Genomic DNA, 19,437 nt, shown 5'->3' with positions numbered 1-19,437 from the left:
GAAGAAGACATATCCGTAATGAGTTAAAACATTGCCTCACAAGACCACTCAGTGATTTATTTCTTCTCAGTTTAATGATGAGTGGTTGTCCAGAAGAACTAAAAATTGTTTTAACAACTGACTGAAACTGCCACAGCTTTTGCAGTCTATTTTCCTGCTGTCTGTCCATTACCAGAATTGTCCATCTGACTGTGAATTTTCCCTCTGTTCTGAGTAGACTGTTCCTGTTTTATCCATAAATGAAACAGCATTGCCAGTTTCACAGCACTGTTTCTTACTTGCTCAATGCAGAACAGCAATTTGCAAGGATGCTTTGAGGTGGCACTTTGAAGAGAGCAAGAACAAAGACTAACTGTTTTTTCCTGATTTGCCCTGTGGTCCCAGCTTCAAGAGCTGCTGGTTCAGGAACAATAACATAATTCTGACCCCCAGGGAGTCCCAGCTGGGGTCACTGCAAGCACAGCTGCCAGCACAACCACGGGCAAACACAACTCCCCTCTGATCCAAAATCTGTGTGATTAGAAAATCATTCTCTCAGCTAGTTAAGTTGGGGAACAGGGTTGCTCTATGCTTCTCTTTAAGACGGCTACCGAAAAGAATGATAAATGGTTGCCTTGACTGATGTAATCCAGGATTTTTTGTTTGTTTTTTGGCTGATTTTTTTTTTCTGTTGATGTTATTTTTTTATTTTACTTATAAGCCTTTTACTTGTGCCCTTGTCCTGGTTTCAGTTAGGACAGAGTTAATTTTCCTATGTGCTAGGGTGCTATGTTTTGGATTAGGATGAGAAGAGTGCTGATAACATGCTGATGTCTTCATTGTTGCAGAGCAGTGCTTACATCAAGCCAAGGACTTTTCAGCTTCTCGATCTGTCCTGCCAGCGGGCAGTCTGGGGGTGCAGCAAGAGCTGGGAGGGGACAGACGCAGGACAGCTGACCCAAACTGGCCAAAGGGGTATTCCATACCATCTGACGGCAATATATAGGGGTGGCTAGCCAGGATGGGGGGGGCAGCTGCTTCAGGATAGGCTGGGCATTGGTCAGCAGGTGGTAAGCAATTGCATTGTGCATCACTTGTTTCATACACATTATTATTAGTAGTAGTACTATTATCAGTATTATTATTTTCATGTCTTAATAAACAATCTTTACCTCAACCCACAGGCTTCACTTTCCCATTTCTCTCCCCCATCCCAGAGAGGAAGGGAAGAGGGTGAGCGAACGGCTGTGTGGTGTTTAGCTGCTGACCGGGTTAAACCACAACAGACCTAAAATGCTATTTAGTCTTAGTCTTATCTTGCTTTTCAAGTTCTCCCTGGGTAAATTTACTGAAATTGTTTCAGCGAAGCTAAAACACGTGAGCCCAGGTGAGAGCCCACTTTAATGGAAGTCCTGGCATGAGAAGTAATCAAATTATTTGATGGTTTATTTTTGTTCCTGTGGTTTTCCTCCACTGGTGCCAATGACAGAATCTCTATTTCAAGCACTTCAGGTACTGCTACTCAAGAAATAATTAGATCCACTCTTATGAATCATAATACATAGGAGAAAAGGAAAAGGTAGCCGTACTCCTTGAGATATCAATTACTTCTCTGAGAATAGCAGCAAGATTCTTAAATGAGATAACCATTGCTTCTCATTACAGCTTTAGATATATCCCCAGAAGAAAAGACAGTTTAGGCTGAGAATACATTGCCCTTTAAAACAGTATTAACATATTATATTCAACAAAAATAATAAAGCACAGTGAGACACAGGAATCCATAAAGCCCACTTAAAGGCCCAACATGGGTATAAAGGGAGCAGCTCTAAAGGCTGGGGTTGTCCAAGGGAGATGTTTTTCTCTGTAGTCAACAGAGAGTGAAACATTTCACACAGGGGCAGATCAGAGAACTGCCATGAGGTCCTTGTGCTGGGTGACCCCAGGGAGGAGTAAAAAAATCTAGGTGACACTCATTTCTCATTTCCTGAAGGACTTTGTCAAAAGTCTTTGAAAAGTTGAGTAAATGCTGATGCTATTAACAGCAACAACATTTCTAACATCCAAACCATTTCTTAGAAACAGTCCCACCACTAAAGTGTGCAACGCCAAACATGAGACCAGAAAGAAAAAACACCAATAGAAAAGAAAGTCAGTCGAATCTTTGAAAAGCACTTGAGACTGACTCATTTCTTATCCAAATATAAATACATCTGCCTTAAAAAAAAAAAACAACAAAAAAAAAAACAACACTATACGAAACACTGAATCAAACATTGTCTATTTGTGAATACTATATATACTTAACCAAGTTTCCTTCTTGATGTTCACCCTACTCCTTGCTCACAGCTATGTAACACTGCATGTAGACCTTCATGGTAAGATTTGGCAAAACAAAAACAATCTAACGGTTTATTTTCAAGAACAAATCACCTAAATAGAACAAACTGATTCAGTCTCTGTATTTTCTCTAATATACTACTTTCATTTACATGTTTCTAGATTGGAACTCCATTACTTTTATACCTCCGTATTTCCACATATTTCCAAAACCACATTCTTCAATTGTTATTTTAAGTATATTACACATTTATATTTCTATCCATCTTTTTTACAGACCTGGGATTTAAATCCCAGCTTTGGCAGGTAACTCAGACCTGTTGCTTAGCAGCAGCTGAGACACATGTAAATGCAATAATGGAAATTCTCGCGGTTACAAAAGTGGAAAGCTCTTGCCTGCTAAAAGCGGATGTTTATAAATCGGCTGGAAACAGAGTAAGTGGCAATATTAGATTAGAAAAATTCTTTCCAAACAAAATATAGTCTTGAATAAAAAGCCAACCAGCCTGACAGAACCTAGATAATATACTGAGGTTAAAAAAAAAAAAAAAAAAAAGGAGTCAATATTTAATTATGATTGTTTTTATATATTGATCTCTCTAGCATTTTAACCATCATACGATTACCAGTAAAACAGATTACATTCCATTTCATTTAGTGGGTGAAATAATGGATTCAGGAAAGTCAACTGCAAAATTTTCACTGCTTTTGTAGAATTGGGATTTCAAATCTCCATTTTTTTCATTAAAACCTATTTTTAAAAGCAATGACACATGTCCATGTGAAACCAAAGCTTAGCATTTCATCTCTGCTTAAAAAAGATATGTATTTAATCTGTATTTGACAGGTCCATATGCTCACAGAAACATATGAATTAGAGCTGATGCTTCCTGATTGTATGGTACCATCAGCAATAAGGAACCTAAAATGGTCCCCACACTGAAACAAATAGACTTGAGCATGGTCAGGTCAAAGATGAGGGCTGTCACTTCCTACTTGTACTGAAATATCTTCTGCTGACATGTAGCATCCTGGAGGGTTGTGCCCATGTTCATCACTACAGGTTTAAGGCCTAATTCTTTGCACACAAAATACAACCTAGCTTAGGCATCTAACACTTAATCGTCTGAAAGACAACTATGAAACTTGAGAATCCCTTTATAGTGAATATTATTTCCATAGTATCATTCATTTCTTCCAAATATGTCTAAGATCAGATGATTTCTTTTGAGTACTCTCCTTCAATCCACTGGCTATTAAAGAAACTAAGGTAGTTTTATATAAAGCAGATAAAATGAATAATCCTTTGGAAATGCCCCTCTCTTTCCATTGACTCTAATGGAGCCTCAGTAACAAACTAGCCTTCAGATATCAAAATTAATCCTAACATCTGTGGTGGAGCTCAATGGCAAGGATGAATGTGACTAAATAAGCAATGTCCTAAATTTAAACTCACAAGATCTATCTCCAAAGGTGCTAATAATCTCCTGAAAACTAACTTAACCATCCCTAACCCAGACTGGTTCTTACAGTCTGTAAAGCAGTTATTTTGATACCCAGATCTTGTTTGGTACCCCACCAACCCAGAGATAATTTAAAACATCATATTCCAGGCCACAGTGCCACATCCCCAGAGCTCTAACTCCCTTTGGTATGCAGACATTGCAGATGTACACGTCACACAAGGTTTTGGGGTTTGTTTTTTACTTTTTTTTTTTTTTTTCTGCAGAAAGGAAGAAGTCATATTTCATTGTTTCCTGTTCTACCATTTTACAAAAGGTGTTTTTTATTCCAACTGAACACCATTTATTTGTGATTTTTTTATCCCTTCTAAATATGATGGTTTGTCAGCTCATGTCACTCATTCTCCATTCACTTCCATTAATTGTGTCTCTGGCTCCCATGAGAACACTTCAGTTTTGTTGCAAGGCCCAGAAATATGACAATCAACAAATATTTCTAGGTCAAATCCATTGTCACAGTGTCAGTGTGTCCATAAGAAATACTGATGCAGTTAACAGTGATTTGCCACTCAACTGCTGCAAGAGGGATATAAAATACAGTTTGATTTATATAGAAGTTTTTAAATTGTCCCCCTTTAAGACGTTTGTTAAAGTTAATCAGATATACTGAAGAATCGAACCTGGAAAAAATGCTTAATACTTGTATGGTGTTTTGCATTTTACTGCTGTACAAACATGAACTAATTAAGCCTCACAATACCCAAGTGAGGAATGGAAGGAAGTATTATTATGGTTATATATTATAATTATACTGTCTCATTTAGAATTTCCTGGCTTGTGACTTTTAAAGTAATTATTATAATTATCATAAAACTAATAAAAATCAGAAACAATCATAATTTTTGTGGTATGAAACTGCACTAAGCTAAGCAAAGAAAGATTTTACAAATTCCTATAAGCACACTTTTCCTTTAAGTATTTCAGTTTCTACTTCCCATTATCTATGTGAGTCCACCAAAGACTCGATTTTAATGTAAAAGTGTCACACAACATTGAAACTTTCAACTGGCTTCATCATTACAGCCACTCACTGCAAATTCTTTGGAGTTAACCAAGGCTAGATTAGCCTCTGGAAAAGCTTCCTTGTAGGGCTGTAATCAACTGCATGATAATTTGGAAAAGGCTCTCAGGTAATTTCTTTTAGCAGGAAGGACAACAATTCTGATAATTTCTTTCTTTTTTAATTATGCAGTATATACAGTACTAATACAACAGTACTAATGCACATATGATGGATACAATAGAATAGAAGAGAAGAAAGAACTAGTCTAATGAACTCAAGATACTTTTAATACTGTTTCGTTGACAGCTTCTGGAAAAATAAACAAAGTAAAAACATCTGATAACATTAAGCCTATTGGGCCTTACCTTCAAAGATTAATGTTCCTAACTGGCAATCGAGAGACCAGCCAGCCCACTACTCAGTCTCCTAGGCTGGGCCGGGCCCCCCCCCCCCCCGACTCCCACCACAGCTAAACATCATGATTATAGTTCATCAAAGAAGTCATCATCAAACGCCATCAACAGTGGTTTTCCATCATGTAACTCCTTTACTCCACAACTCTTGTGCAAGTTGTAGACAGTATTTTGACTGTACTTGCCTCATGACACTTGAAAGACCATCTGGCTAAACAGATGTGCTAATATAATTTGCTTAGCCTGAAAAAATGAACTGGAAAAATAAAACAAAAAGAGTAACAAAACACAATGGCTTGAATGTGAGTTCCCAGGAGTGCCTGGTCCAGCTTCTTCTTTTGTGCATGTCCAGATACTATATTTGTCATTTGAGGATGAGCTTGGCAACAGATTACTTGCCTGTGGAAGTTAGCAAGAGAGAAGGAATTTCAAAACAAATGACAAAAAGAGGTGAACATATTCTCAAACAACAAAAAAATAATAATAAATTGTAAGGCCATCTGTCATTCCTTTCCGGAGTATATCATATGTTATAAAACACGAAACTGGCAAAATGCTATCAAGTCTTGGTTCCACAGAAGGTGTCAAATCTCCCATGGATTTCAATGGGACCGGTGGATATTCAATCTGTTCATTTGTAACCTAAGGAATACTTGTGTAAAAAGGGCAGTATAGTTCTTACTATGTATCTTATCACAGATGTGCAACATCACACATGGAATGGATTCTCTAGATAATGTCCCCTAACAATGTTCCCTTCATCATCTGTCTTAAGGTTTAAAACACTTTGGTTTATAACAACATATGGCATTTTAAATCATCCAGTGTCTATAGTAAGTTTACATTTATCTGGTCTCTATTTCTTCTGTTTTTAGCTTCCTTTCACTACTCAAACCTGTACTGTTTGACACCCCAATCACTTTGCCAAAAAAAAAAAAAGACAAAAAAGAGAAGAAAAAAAGTAAAAAAGTAAAACTGAAATACTAAATTAGAAAAGTATATTTTCAAACATTAAAAGGAAGAAATTTCAAAAATCTTTCTGTAAAACTTTCATTTAAATTCAATTAAAAGATTCCACATCCATTTCTTAAAGCATTTCTCAAAAAACTCCATTGACAGTGAATATGAAATGTTCAACTGTGCCCACTCACTTTGCTTTTTTATGCAGAAACTTGCTCACAGATTCATATTTTACATATATTTTCAGCTATAAGTTAGAGTCACCCTTTGCATAAAGGACTGGGCTTGCTTTCTGATGTTGGACTGCCCTTTCTATAAGGTAAGGAGAGAAATAAATTAAAATGATAACGCCCACAACACTAGCTGAATGCGCACAACCAACAGCAAGCTTCTCATTTTGCTGAAGCCACAGCATCCCTTGCCCAACAAGACAAATTGCATAAATTCAAAAGCTGGAGAAGAAAAGGAGAAAAATACACACATCACATCAGGCCTCACCACTCATCTAGCTAGTGCCCTAGGAAAGAAAGAAAGGAGCTGGCTGAGAAGAAAAGCAAAGCATGTTATGGTTAAATAAATAAATAAATAAACAGGGGTAGATTTCAGGACTCAGCATGTATTGTGCAGGACCTTGGAGATGTCAAAGTTGCATCTTCTGACGCACTCCAGCAAGAGGGAAGGTTTTTTGCTTCTTGGGGTAGAAAACTTATTTTCTCATCATATTCCATTTAGTGAGTTTAGCCAGATATGGCTAGAATTAACTAACAAAATATTAGTTAACAAAACAAAAAAAGTTAAACACTTTTCTTGTAGTTTTTCCCCCTTGTTCTTTTGGCTCCAAGGCATGCATTCTTGTCTGCACAGTAACAAACTTTCAGCTGTCCCTTGACCCAGCTATTACACCAAAGTGCTGCCAGTGAAAACTGGAAGAGAATGAATTCTCTTGTCTCCTGCATGAAAATGCTTCAGCCAGTGAGCTATGTTAACTCACTCATACCACCCATGGGTTTCACACCATTACAGGTTTTTCCTGTACAGAAAAGGGAAGGATAAGAGGAAGAAGTGTTCTTGCTCACTGGTGTACTTGGCAGTGACAGTAGCTATCCCATGGAAATCAGTGGTCCTCCTAGGACTGTGCACTTGCTTTTCTAACACTCTATATACAACAGTACTTCTATGAATCTGGAAACTTAAAAATAGCACAGAGTATTCTGGCAATACGTAAAAAGCATGTGCATGAGCCCAAAATAGATGAGAGCAAAGAAAACGATTGAGATGAACAATCACATGGAAATAAAGAACACTGGGTGCATGTATAGAAAGTGGAAACAAATAACCAAAAGCTGCCCAAAGGCATGTCCTATTGGCGATAATGCAGGGGTAATGTTTTCATAGGGATTAACTGTTCTCGAGCACTTTTCCCATGTGCAAAGCACAACATACTTTTTATTCAGATAGGTTGATTTGGCAGCCTCTTTATTTCTAGCAAAAATGTATTTATTGTGCCTGTGCAGGAAAAATTCCACTCTTGGACTGAATCAGAATGAGGTGCTTTCACCTCACACTGTCAATTGCCTGCTGGATAGAGCTCAAGAGCTAATTTCCCACTGACAGCTCCCTTCTACAGGATGCCTATTAGAAATTTGTTTGCCAAATTAATCCTTTTCCAAAGGCTTTAATAAATTTGGCTACGTGTTAATGTAATTTTCATACTGAATATGTTAAATTCTGCCTTTGGAAACAGATTTGCTTACTTTGGAGAAATGTAATTATTCTTACACAAAGAGGCAACAAAGAGGTACATCACTTTACAAGAAACTGTTTCATACGAAGACTTTTTATTTCCACCATTTTTTGTTAGCTTTTTATTATTATTATTCAGTTTTATTGCCCAGGACCTGCTTGTGATTTTCTACATGAGCAACCTAATCTTCAGAGAGTGAAGATAGGGCTTCCGTACATGTTCTTTTAGAGCATGTGCTCTCTTTCATGATCTTTCATGTTCCAAGGACACCCCAGGGTAGAAGACACAAGAAGCAGAGATCGTGCTTATTCTCCCTGTTCTTGGCCGTACATTAGAATAACTCCAGAATTTATGGCTCTGTGAAAATAAAATCAGGTCCATTAAACACCATTTCCCTGCCATACAGAAAAACTCCAGGGGAAAAGAATCTTAAAAATAAATGAGCAGATACACTAACACACCATAGGGGCTAATTTGTGGTATGGAGTTTGCAGTTCTAACACAATGCCAGCAATTTGTTGAGCTCCCTGAGTTACATAATGTATTTATCTGTAGCAAAAAAAAAACCTAACTGATAGATAAATAATTGCTTCAGTAAGCCAATAAAAATACAGCATCCTTACAATTAAATGACATACCTATTTCCATTATAAAGGCCCATTTTCAGAATCATATTTCACATACCAGCATTTCTTCCAGCTCAAAAAAAAAAAAAAAAAAAAAAAAAAAAGACATTAGATAAGCTTTAAAGAGCTGGTTTAGATTTTAACTGCAGTTTAGTTTTCTTGCTGACTTTTTAAGAACTACTTGATATTGGAATATAACAAAAAATACCTTTCTCAGGTAAAGTATTAATGGAAGTATTAAATTTCGTGTTTTTTTTTTTAAAAGCAACATTCATTTAAAGAAGTCAAATACTGGGAACTATAAGTTTCTAAAGCAATAAATGTAATGTTAAGGAGTCCCTTAAATGAGTCACAAATGAGCAACACAAGAGATGAAAAGAAAATTGTGTGCAGTACTATTACTGTGAAGCTGAGGCTCGGCTGTACCTTTCTGCAGCTTTAGATGTGCACAAAACAGTAGGATTGTATTTTTCCAAGACAGCTTTGGGATTTGGTCACCACTATGCGACTGTGAGCTCAGGGCAGTGAATCACCACCTAAGTGACTTGTTCTAATGAAGAAACTGGAAAAAGTTCAATGTGCGCATATAATGCTTGCACCAAGTTTACCAACCCACACGTAATATAAGACTCATTGGGTTGAAGATGCTGGATACTAAAACGTAGAAATTGGACCCTGAGGAAATGAGATGTGGTTTACTTCTAAATGAAGTTAGAAGTGTTAATTGAGCAGAGGGGACAGCACCTGCCCTGCCCAAGTGACACCATCATCCATGAGAGGGAAAGCAGGAAGCGGTGATTTAGTGGGATGAAAAACTGAATCCTTTCTTGCCAGGGCTAAGGCACGTGTGTGTGGGTAGGGAGACTGAAGAGAACTGAGGATATTAGCATTTCACTGGGACCACGTCCAAAGAGCATCACCTTCCAGCTACCCGTATTTAGCAGCTGGCTGAGAAGCAGCTGGCTGGAGTTTATTCTGGTGAAAGCAGAACTATGCTAGGAGGGAGGTTGTCTTCCAAAGTCATCTGTGGGCTTTAGCTGCAGTGCCTTGCAAGGCTTTCACTGCACAACATCTAGTTTTAATTAATTACATAACTATCTGCATTGACACGTACTACAAAATTAGGCATTGTAATTGCTACATTAATAAATACCAATGCAACTAAAAGTGCTTCCAGTCCCAAAAAGGTGTAAGAAGAGAGGCACAGACCTAGTCAACACGGACACACAAAATACTGGTAACTGGAGCCTGAAAACAAATGGGAAAAAAAAAAAAGCATGAAAGCAAATTCAGTGATTGTTCCTTACTTTTAATCAGTTCTTATGTGTTTGGTGTTAGCACCAGGGACAGGAATCACAGTCAGAACTCATATATATTGCAGTTGGATTTTAACTGTCCCCTGGTATGATCAGTTTGACAGGAAGGAGCAAAACAGTGAATTCTCTTCAAAGAAACTGTGAAGAGTCATGAGTTTGCATACATGTGTATTATTCCTAAGCAAGGAATAACAATAATTCTAGGATATATCCTTCCAAACTAAAGGGTATACAAGCATCTAGAAATAACTTCATAATTCAATACGCTTCTATTGAAAAATGTTGACAAGGTCCATATAAGATCTTATTCCAGTTAATGAGTTACAATTTTTTATTTTTTTTTATACTCACTTTCAGGTGAATTGTTGTGCTGATTTACACTTATGCCTGTACTGCTGTTTTTCTGGTCTACAGGGAAATTCTATTTAAAACTGAGTACTCAGTTCTGGGCTATCAGTGCAACCAGACAGCTGAATTTCACAACTTCTTATACATGTGTATTTCACAGCAAACTCCTCTGAAAATGTTTCATACATATTTCTGCAAAATGGCAACAGTATTATCTAGTCTGAATTTCCTTGTGTTGATTACTTTATCTTCCAGACCACATGTTTTCTCATTTTGTTTTGTTTGTGCTTGAATATACAATTAAGATAGCTAGCTAATTCTCATGCCAAGTAGCAGTAAGTCAACTCAATTCAGCAATCAATAGGTTTGTCAGTGAAAAGAAACTATTCCTATGAGCTTTAATTAAACATAAGATGGAAATTTACTCTCATTGAAGAGAAATAAAGTTGATATCCCAAGGTACTGGAAACGTTCAGACTATGATTAGTGGAAACCTGACTGGAATCTCAACTGGTGTCTACATGATGATAAAAACTGTATTTAAGTTAGTAACTAACTGAGCACTGAGGGTTCTCCACAGTTCAGAACCTTGTTAAAACACCTCAGATTTCATTACCTGCATAACTACAGCTACTCACAGCAGAATGCATTACAGTGGTAATTGTGATTTGCCGTGTCAAATACCACAAGCACATGGAACACACTGAGGTGCAATGCATGGCTGGGAGAGCTATGTTCCAGACTAATTGGAATCCTCTAATTTTTGGAGCAGTCATACCCAGTTACGGTGACTCGCAAGAGCCCATCTGGGAAGCTTTGGAAGTACATATCACACAGGTAATTTTCTGAAAGACTGATGAATTCACTGGGGTGGAGGGAGCAGAATGGGTGTGAATCTAAGGCATGGAGCCATAGACGTCATATCGGGGTCAAGGGACTCATTCAGAACACTAAGTTCCCTTTTATGCCTTATGAAACACAAAAGCTGTTTTCAGCCCCAGGTCTTGTGTGCAAGGGAGATATTGGAAGCAGACTCTGATACTGGAGAAAAACACTTCTATGTTTTAAAACAGAATACTTTACATTACTTCTATGATTTCATGTTAGTTTACTCCAGTGCTGAAATGAAATGCCCTGGTTTCAAAGGCTCCTTCAGGAAGCCTATAATACCAAATAGCTTTTTATTTATTTATTTATTTATTTTTTAAACAAACAAAATTTTTTTAGACCAAGAAATGTGACAAACTAAAGTCCCTGAAAGACTTTAGGTCACTTTGTCTCAGAAAAAAAAAAAAAAACAAAAAAAAACATTCTTACCAGTCTTCAGAACAAGTTTAAGGATGATCCAGTTTTCTAAATTAGAGGCTTAACTGTAGACCACAGATATACAGTGTAGATCTAAAGTAGACATATGATGAAAGCCTAGCCATGTATACCATACTACAATGTGCATTGTATAACACCCACAAGTCAAAGAACCCCCTTCCCAAGCCATTCTGTAGGAAGAAAAAACACAAACTTACTTAAAAGAAGTAAAATGAAGGACATATTATATTTTGACCCATATAAAAATTGCCAAAGACACAAAAGGTAACCTCAAGCAAGTGATTTAACCATTTGTATCTTGATTATCTATAAATATAGAGTTTATATGCTCTATTCGTTGTATTTAGATTGCAAGGGAATGGAATATCTCTTTAAAAAGTACATTCAACATCACTAATCCCTCTCTCCACTCCATAGTCCTCGAAGGTTTACACTAGTTTTGTGAACTGCTTTTTTTGGGATGAGAAGTAAAGCACTAAGGTGGTATGGAGGGGCTAGGAGGCAGGATGGAAGAAGTGCAAAATACTTGACTTTTGTAACAGGTTGGGTAAAGGTAGTGAACCACTGATCAGTCTTGGAAACTGCTCTAAGGACTACTGTAATACTGTTAAAATAAGTACCGTTACAAGAAATAGTAAACCTGAATGCCTTAACAGCTATGGGACTTGGCTCTCACAGTGGATTTGTTGTGTTTGGACTTTTTTGATGTCTTTCACATTACGTGTTAATGGTGGCTCTCTCCTTTTTAGCAGCACCACACTTTCTGTATTACCCTTCAGGGAAATCATAACTGTATTCATTAATTCGGTGTTTTGCTACAGAAATAATTACAGCATCCAAAATTCATTGTTTTGATTTCTCTGAAGGAATCTAACGCAGAGCAAAGGTAAGCAGTAATGGAACAGGGTTCCTTATAAAAATGCATGATGTTTTTTTGGGATCAGCAAGCTTCATTTAAGAAACAATAATCATTTTTAAAAAGCAGTAAAAGTAATTTACATGCTATTGTTGAAGAATTTACCCGGCCTGGCTTCTTTTACCGGGACAAGTTGGAAAGTAGGGTATGCAGATAATGTACATGGTGAGATTTTTAAGCCTTCCAGGTTGGATTGTCTTGCTCTGGCTAGACATACTCTTTTCAATGTTTTGGACTTCCAGTTAGTTTAGAGTGCCTCCAAGAACCACATACAACCACTGCACTACAGAACTATTCAATACTTAGTAAATTCTTAGTAATAGCCAGAGGTTTTTATCTAAACCTTCACAGGCACACACATCTGCTGACTCTAAGCCCTGGAGGTGCCTTTGGACAGCTGGACTGCTTTATGGACTACTGTGACCATTACTCCTTCCTCTCATGGAGGGACTGTCAGAATATGCAACTGATTTGTATCAGGAAGATTCATCCCAGAAGCCTGGACTCCACAAGCTGCTATTTGGAACAATTAAGATTTAGTTATTTAGATTTCATCTCTCAGAATTGCCCGACTTCCTCATTTTCTAGATTTAGATTCTCCAGAGATCATCTGGAGGATATGGGCCATTATGTGCTCTGCAACAGAAGCAAAGAAAAATATATTTTAGCCTTTAAAATTACCCACTAGCCAGAATGGTGCAAAAATAAAGGGATTTGTCCTTCTTCGCCTCTGGATCTGCTTTTCTAAGTTTTTCTAAGTTCAGGACCCTTACTTATTGTCAACGCTTATCCATGAAGATTTAGATTATAAATAACTGCTGCCTTTAAATGACAGCTAGTACTGTGTATGTTCTTTACACTTCATGAGGGGAGCTCTCCAGACACCAGATCCAGCTTGCAGGACTGGATTTTAATGGAGTTCACACCAGACTTCCCAGCACTCAGGATAATAAACAATTTCAAGAGCTCAGTGCAGCTCTAAGCTCTTAAATAAGGATCAGGAATGAAAACTCCCATTATCTTCAATGAGATTAGGATTTCAATCTGAAGTGACTCCATTCTACTTTTATAAATGCTCTTAGTATCCAGTGATGTGATTTATGGCCATATTTTCAGAAAAGTTCACTATGCAGTATGCCAGTCCTCTTCTGAAAATTACTGTTTTCATTCTACTTTGCAGCTTAAATCAGAATTCATGTTTATTTATTGTATTTTATTCTTCAATATGCTTGTTGATCTTTAAAGCTCTGCATACTAAAGAGAGATTTAAAAAGATGTTCAGTAAAATGACTTCCAGCCATTATTTTTCCTGGGATACGTGCAGAGAAAGAAATGCAGAAGGCATGTTAGCAGCATCTTCCCTTTCCCCGAATCATTCAAAGTCAGCTTCAAAGTTAACACTGCCTTCGGGGTTTGTTTGATTTTGTTTTTATGTGTAAGGAGCATCCTTGGCCTTTGTTTTAAAATTCATACGGCACAATCTCAGCTTTTGTTTGAAACATATAATAAGCCTCTTATGTGGTTTTCTAGTAGGCCTACATTTTGGCACGGCACCTGACTATTCATGTTTATATAGAGAAAGAGGAGGAGGAATAATGGCAAAAGCAGTTTGCATGGAAGACATCCAGGCAGCAAGATCATGTCTTTTTAAAAAACAACAACACAATAACAACAACAAAAAGTTCTGTATGGAAAGCAGTTGTGATCTTTTTTTGTTTTTAAAGTCATCAGAACTCAATTTTAATACAGCTTTGGAGCACTAAACACATAGTTCAGCCCAAAAAGCTCTCCCCTGTGATAATGCTGGACTGCAAATACATGTACTTTGTGCTTTTCAGGATACTTTTACACTCTCTCTTCTGGCTTCTGCTATATTAATTTTCCTTTCACAGGAACTTTCACTACACTTCTAGTAAAAGATTTTTTTCCTCTTTAGGAGCATATGTTTCTAACAATTTTACTGTAATTGTCTTAAATGTGTGGATTTTAAGTGTTTGAGGAATGAATTAAGAATCTTCACTTAACAAACCGTTCTACAACCCTCCGTCCCACAAAGCAAAACTTTCACTGATGCAAATACTGTTTCTCTTACTTCTTTCTAGCCTCTTTCTTACTTAAAAGAGTTTGTCTATCTACATATGTGCTGCTTCTTATAGTACATATGTGCTTCTTCTTATAGAGACACCTTATAATGCTCCTGGCCCAGAGCTATTCTTTACTTGTTTGCATCTAATGCTATCTCTAACTGGCTCTAATCTAACAATAATGGTTTTATTATCCCCTATCAATTAAAAAAAAATCCAATACCAATCCAATCCAGTACTAATAACTTATTTAAGGATTTTTAGAATCATGTTTACAATAAAGAAATACATATGATGTTTTCTGAGTTGCAGGTAAAATCAGGTGGTACATCTGCCCTACTGTCCAGGAAGACATACTAGCATATTGCCCAGGAGGACTGTAAGCACTGCAGATGCAGCCTTCTGGAAAGTAGCAACAACATGGACTAAAATCGTATGAGTAGACACATCGGTATTTTTTAGAAATCTCTCTGATTTCAAATTATGTTGTAGTTCTTTAGCAACACAGGATTAATGGTATAATATACCTAAAAATTACTCCTGTTACAGGGAGATCTTCAGTGGCCAAATAGTATTTGTAAAGCCAGCACACCTCTTCCAGTTAAAAGACATGATCCCAGGAAAATCAGCTTTTACCAGAGGAAGTGCATTTATGTTCAGGGCATCTGCAAACACAGCCGTGTTGTTCTGGAATCCCACTTCTTCAAATGCACTGAAAGCCTACAATGCAGCTCTAACCTAACATTTTGAGGAGCACTGTGCCATCTTTAGAAGGATGCTACTCTGTCTTGAAAATCTGGATAGAGAACAAGAGGATGCAAACATATGCACTTACATATCAAAAGATTTTTTGAAATTCTTTTTTTTTCCTACAGATATTAAAATGTGTGACTAGGAATCAATTGCCTTCAAGGCAGGAAATGTGAGATCGAAGCCAAAAATATGGCAGACCATTTGACTGTAATTAATCAAATGGCATTACTATATTTATTCAGTTAAATGTTATCTATAAAACCCCAAAACATAGCTAAATAATATATGTGCAATAAATTCGCAAAGCAACTCACTTTATTTAATGCTAGCATTATACTACGATTCTCAACCCTACCCTTCCAGTTAAAGCACCATTGGTGCTTGTTTCTGTAATTAATCTAGAAGATATACTTCTCATGTTCAGTGACCCAGTTCCAACAAGTATCACAATATAGAAGCCTATTTTCCACTTAATAAACACGCATAATTCCTGTGAACATTAGTACTGATTATGCATCCTTGCACACTCTAGGGCATATTCATCTAAATCCACTGAATTCAAAAGATCTGAAGCAAAATGTATTTGGCCCTCTAGACTGCAAGAAACCCTAACAAACGATGGGAACATTCCAACGTGCTTTATTGGTATATTTTATTTTAATTAGAAATTTGTATATTAATTCCTTCAGCTCTCTGCCCATAACGCTAATGATGTTTTACGTAAGATAAAAGAATTAAAGAATTTTTAGGATAGAAAAAAAAAAAAGAAATTGAATAAAACAAACAAGGATTTAGCTTAATGCTTAGAACATTCACTGCAGAACTGCAGGATCCAGACTATCCCATGGACCCAGTGAACTACTTACCACTATTTTCTGCAGCAAGAGGTTGATTGGGGCATTGCCAGCAGACCAGAAGGACCTATCTCATCAGCAGAGCAGTTACAGAGGGTGAGTAGTACAGAATCAAGCTCCTTACAGGGACACAATAATTGATTCTGGGTTTCCTACAGCTTGATGAGTACTTAAAGCACTGTGGTAACGACAAGGTATTCACATTATCTTCCTTACTAAGGAGAGACAGTAAAAGGACTCCAGTCACCTGATTTTGCTTTGACTCCTAATGTCCCAGATACTTCTCTGCAGGAGAGGTTTGAAGGATACCACTCCCATATGAAAACAGATGCATATACCCTGGAGAAATGTGGAATTCAATACAAATTCCTGTCTTGATCATTACCTTGTGGCTTTGCATTGGCACATTTCTTTACAACATGCTGCTTTGATTTTTTTTTTTTTTTAATAGTATCCACACATTTTCCCCACTCCCACGTTCTGTGTAGATTGTCAGGGCAGCTGACATGGTGTTTCAACACGTAGGTCTCTTTGTGGCTCTGGGACTCTAATACACAAACAAGTCTTCAGTAAATGAATTTAAAAACCGTACAACCTTCCAGTCATTCAGCACCATGGATTCACATGAGCCGTACAGCTCATCACAGATTCCACAAAAAGAATCTGTGCATCAAAAAATGTACCAATAAGTTTTACCGAACCTCTGAGACTGCAAGCAATGCCAAATATGCGGCAGTATAAAGTATATATCCTCCTATTTACTGTTTATTTAAAAGAGTGTTCTTGATTAAATATTCTTAAAGGCACTTCTACTAAAAATGCTGCAAATAATTTTACTGTAGAGTCCATTTTGTAGAACTGCTATTTATTTTAAGCATTGCATGATTTGTATTCCTAATGGAAATTTCAATAGCAAACGCTTCCAAGCCAAGCTAGAGTAATTCTCCTTTTTAGTCAATACAGTCTTCATCTACATCAGTAAACAGCACAGTACAATTGACGCAAATGCGTAGAGTGGAAGAGTTAGTGTTGAGGACCTGACATCCACATCACACATGTTCTGGATGTTTTAATTCAAACCAGCTCTAGTTTGGACCCATGGAGTAAGTGCTTATTAGCTGGCATTAGAAACATTAATACCTTAGGTGTCATTCCAGGACACATCTTCTAGATAAGTTTCCACCAAAACAATGTAGTTTGTGCACCCCAAGATTGTGCACCCCACTCTGTAATTATGCCAGAAGAGTAGTAACTAGAGATATTCAAGGAATTCATCTAAAATAATGCTCCTGAGAAACCTAAAATGTGTTTGTTCTTTAAGCTGAGGATATTTTATATTATGTAGGAGTAAAAGAAAAGCTTTCTTTGCATCTTACTAAGATGACCAACACCCTTCAACCCACATGAAAGTGTACCACACAACTCCCATGAACAAAGAAACATTATCCTTTAAAGAAAATGTAAATCTGAACTGAAAAAAAAAAAGTACTTCTTTTCCAAGTATATTTGTTTACAGAAATCTTCTCTGATAAAATTCAGTTCAGACCAAGAACTAAAATGTCATCTCTCCCAACTATAAGTTCATGCAGAGAAATTATTAATAAATACTAGCTTCATACATTTTTACCTCACATATGCATTAAAGGAACTGAAATGCTGTAAATGTAATTATCGTGATTTGGGTCTCCTTCTGGTGGCTTCTCCAGGAAAGATCAAATGTCAGATCTGGAGTTTTGTCTGCAGCCAGGACAGGCAGAACGTCCTATGGACGAGAAGTCGCCGCCACTGACAACACTCAGACCATTAATTTCTCAGACAGCCGAGGGCCATTATTTTAGAAGCATTTCAGTGACAGGAGAAGTAAAGCTCTGGATTTACTACAGCTAATCGTATTTCTCTTCTGCAAAATTAGTATTTTGCCCTGTATATAGATATTATATATAGAACAACAATAAACTGGACCTAATATACGACAGCAACATTACAGAGGAGATCTCAAAAAACATAACTACCAAAGCAAGGGAGACAATCTTATTTGGTGTGCATTTCTAAAAATATATGAGGCCATAAAACTAAAAGCCAGATACTGCTGTTCAGTAAGACTACAGAGATGTTTCCAGATGTCAGTACTTCTGTACACTTTATTTTACATTTTGCAGTACCATTTTGTAAACTTGATCCTGAATTTACTCTCTGATATTTCCTCCATGAGTAAAGTATCTTCTGAATTAGCTGCGAACACTTCAAACAGCTTTTTGAAGGGAGGAAGTCCTAACAGCTTCGAGCTATTTTCAGATGATAGCTTCCTCCACAACACTTAAAGTCATTGAAAAAAAATCACTTTATTACAATTTGCCAAAAAGAAAATAACGATTTCTAAAGAGTTAAACACTTGACATACTTTATTAGGAATATTTTGTAAAGACTATTAACTTTCCTCAGAAACACGTCAGAGAAATGATTAGATGTCTAATCCTGTGGATGTACACTGAGTACAATTTAAAATAGAAGCTATAAATTATCAGTCAATAACAAGCACAATACCTGAGGCAGTGAAATTTTTTTTCATCTGAAAATAACAGTTATTACAAAGTCAGTCTTTTTTAAGAAAAAGCTTGTGGGGCAACATCTCTAGCCATAAATATTAAAACACGAAGAAAGAGGCTTATTTATGTAAACTTTAGCTAGCAGTTTTTGTAGAAGACCACTCATTAGAAAGTAAAAGGGGGTAGGTGATGATTCACAGAGTGATATGGTTCTATACTGAAGAAATTGTGGATAGGACTGTAGTATGCATTTAAGGGAAAAGACAGATAGTCCCACTTGTCTGCAGAAATTGTCAGTGTGCTCACTATTAACACATTTGAAAGGCTTTTTAAAATTTTATTGAGCCTCACATTGTATTTATGAACTATTTCTGATCCTAGTGTTCATCATCACCATCCAGTATTCCTCCTAATTAAAATTACTTTGAAGTCTCTGACCTTTAGGCAGACACTCGATTCTGAATTAAAATATAATTATCTTTGTAACACAAATATACTTCTTATGCTGCCCCCATTCACTTCTTGTTACAGAATAAATACATACTAAATGTAAGGAAAATACTACATTGGACATAATAAAATAATGAAGAATAAAAAGAAAATACACTGAGCAGCATGGCTTTCCTTTCATATCTAACAAGGGCAAAGAAAAAGTAGAGAAAAAAGAAAGGCAATACTCAAAATCTAGAGAAGGAAATCCTTTGTA

At 36.8% G+C, this 19,437-nt stretch overlaps 1 protein-coding gene across 5 annotated transcripts in view; it reads right to left on the bottom strand.

Moving 5' to 3' along the window:
* Nucleotides 1-19,437, bottom strand: part of VSNL1 (visinin like 1) — an 87,112-nt gene that overhangs the window by 30,131 nt on the left and 37,544 nt on the right. The gene's annotated exons all lie outside the window — the stretch shown is intronic.

This window comes from Oxyura jamaicensis, chromosome 3, assembly GCF_011077185.1.
Source record: "Oxyura jamaicensis isolate SHBP4307 breed ruddy duck chromosome 3, BPBGC_Ojam_1.0, whole genome shotgun sequence".
In the NCBI taxonomy this organism is placed as follows: Eukaryota; Metazoa; Chordata; class Aves; order Anseriformes; family Anatidae; genus Oxyura; species Oxyura jamaicensis.
Note: the sequence above shows the minus strand (reverse complement) of the source record. Positions and strands in the feature narration are given on the sequence as shown.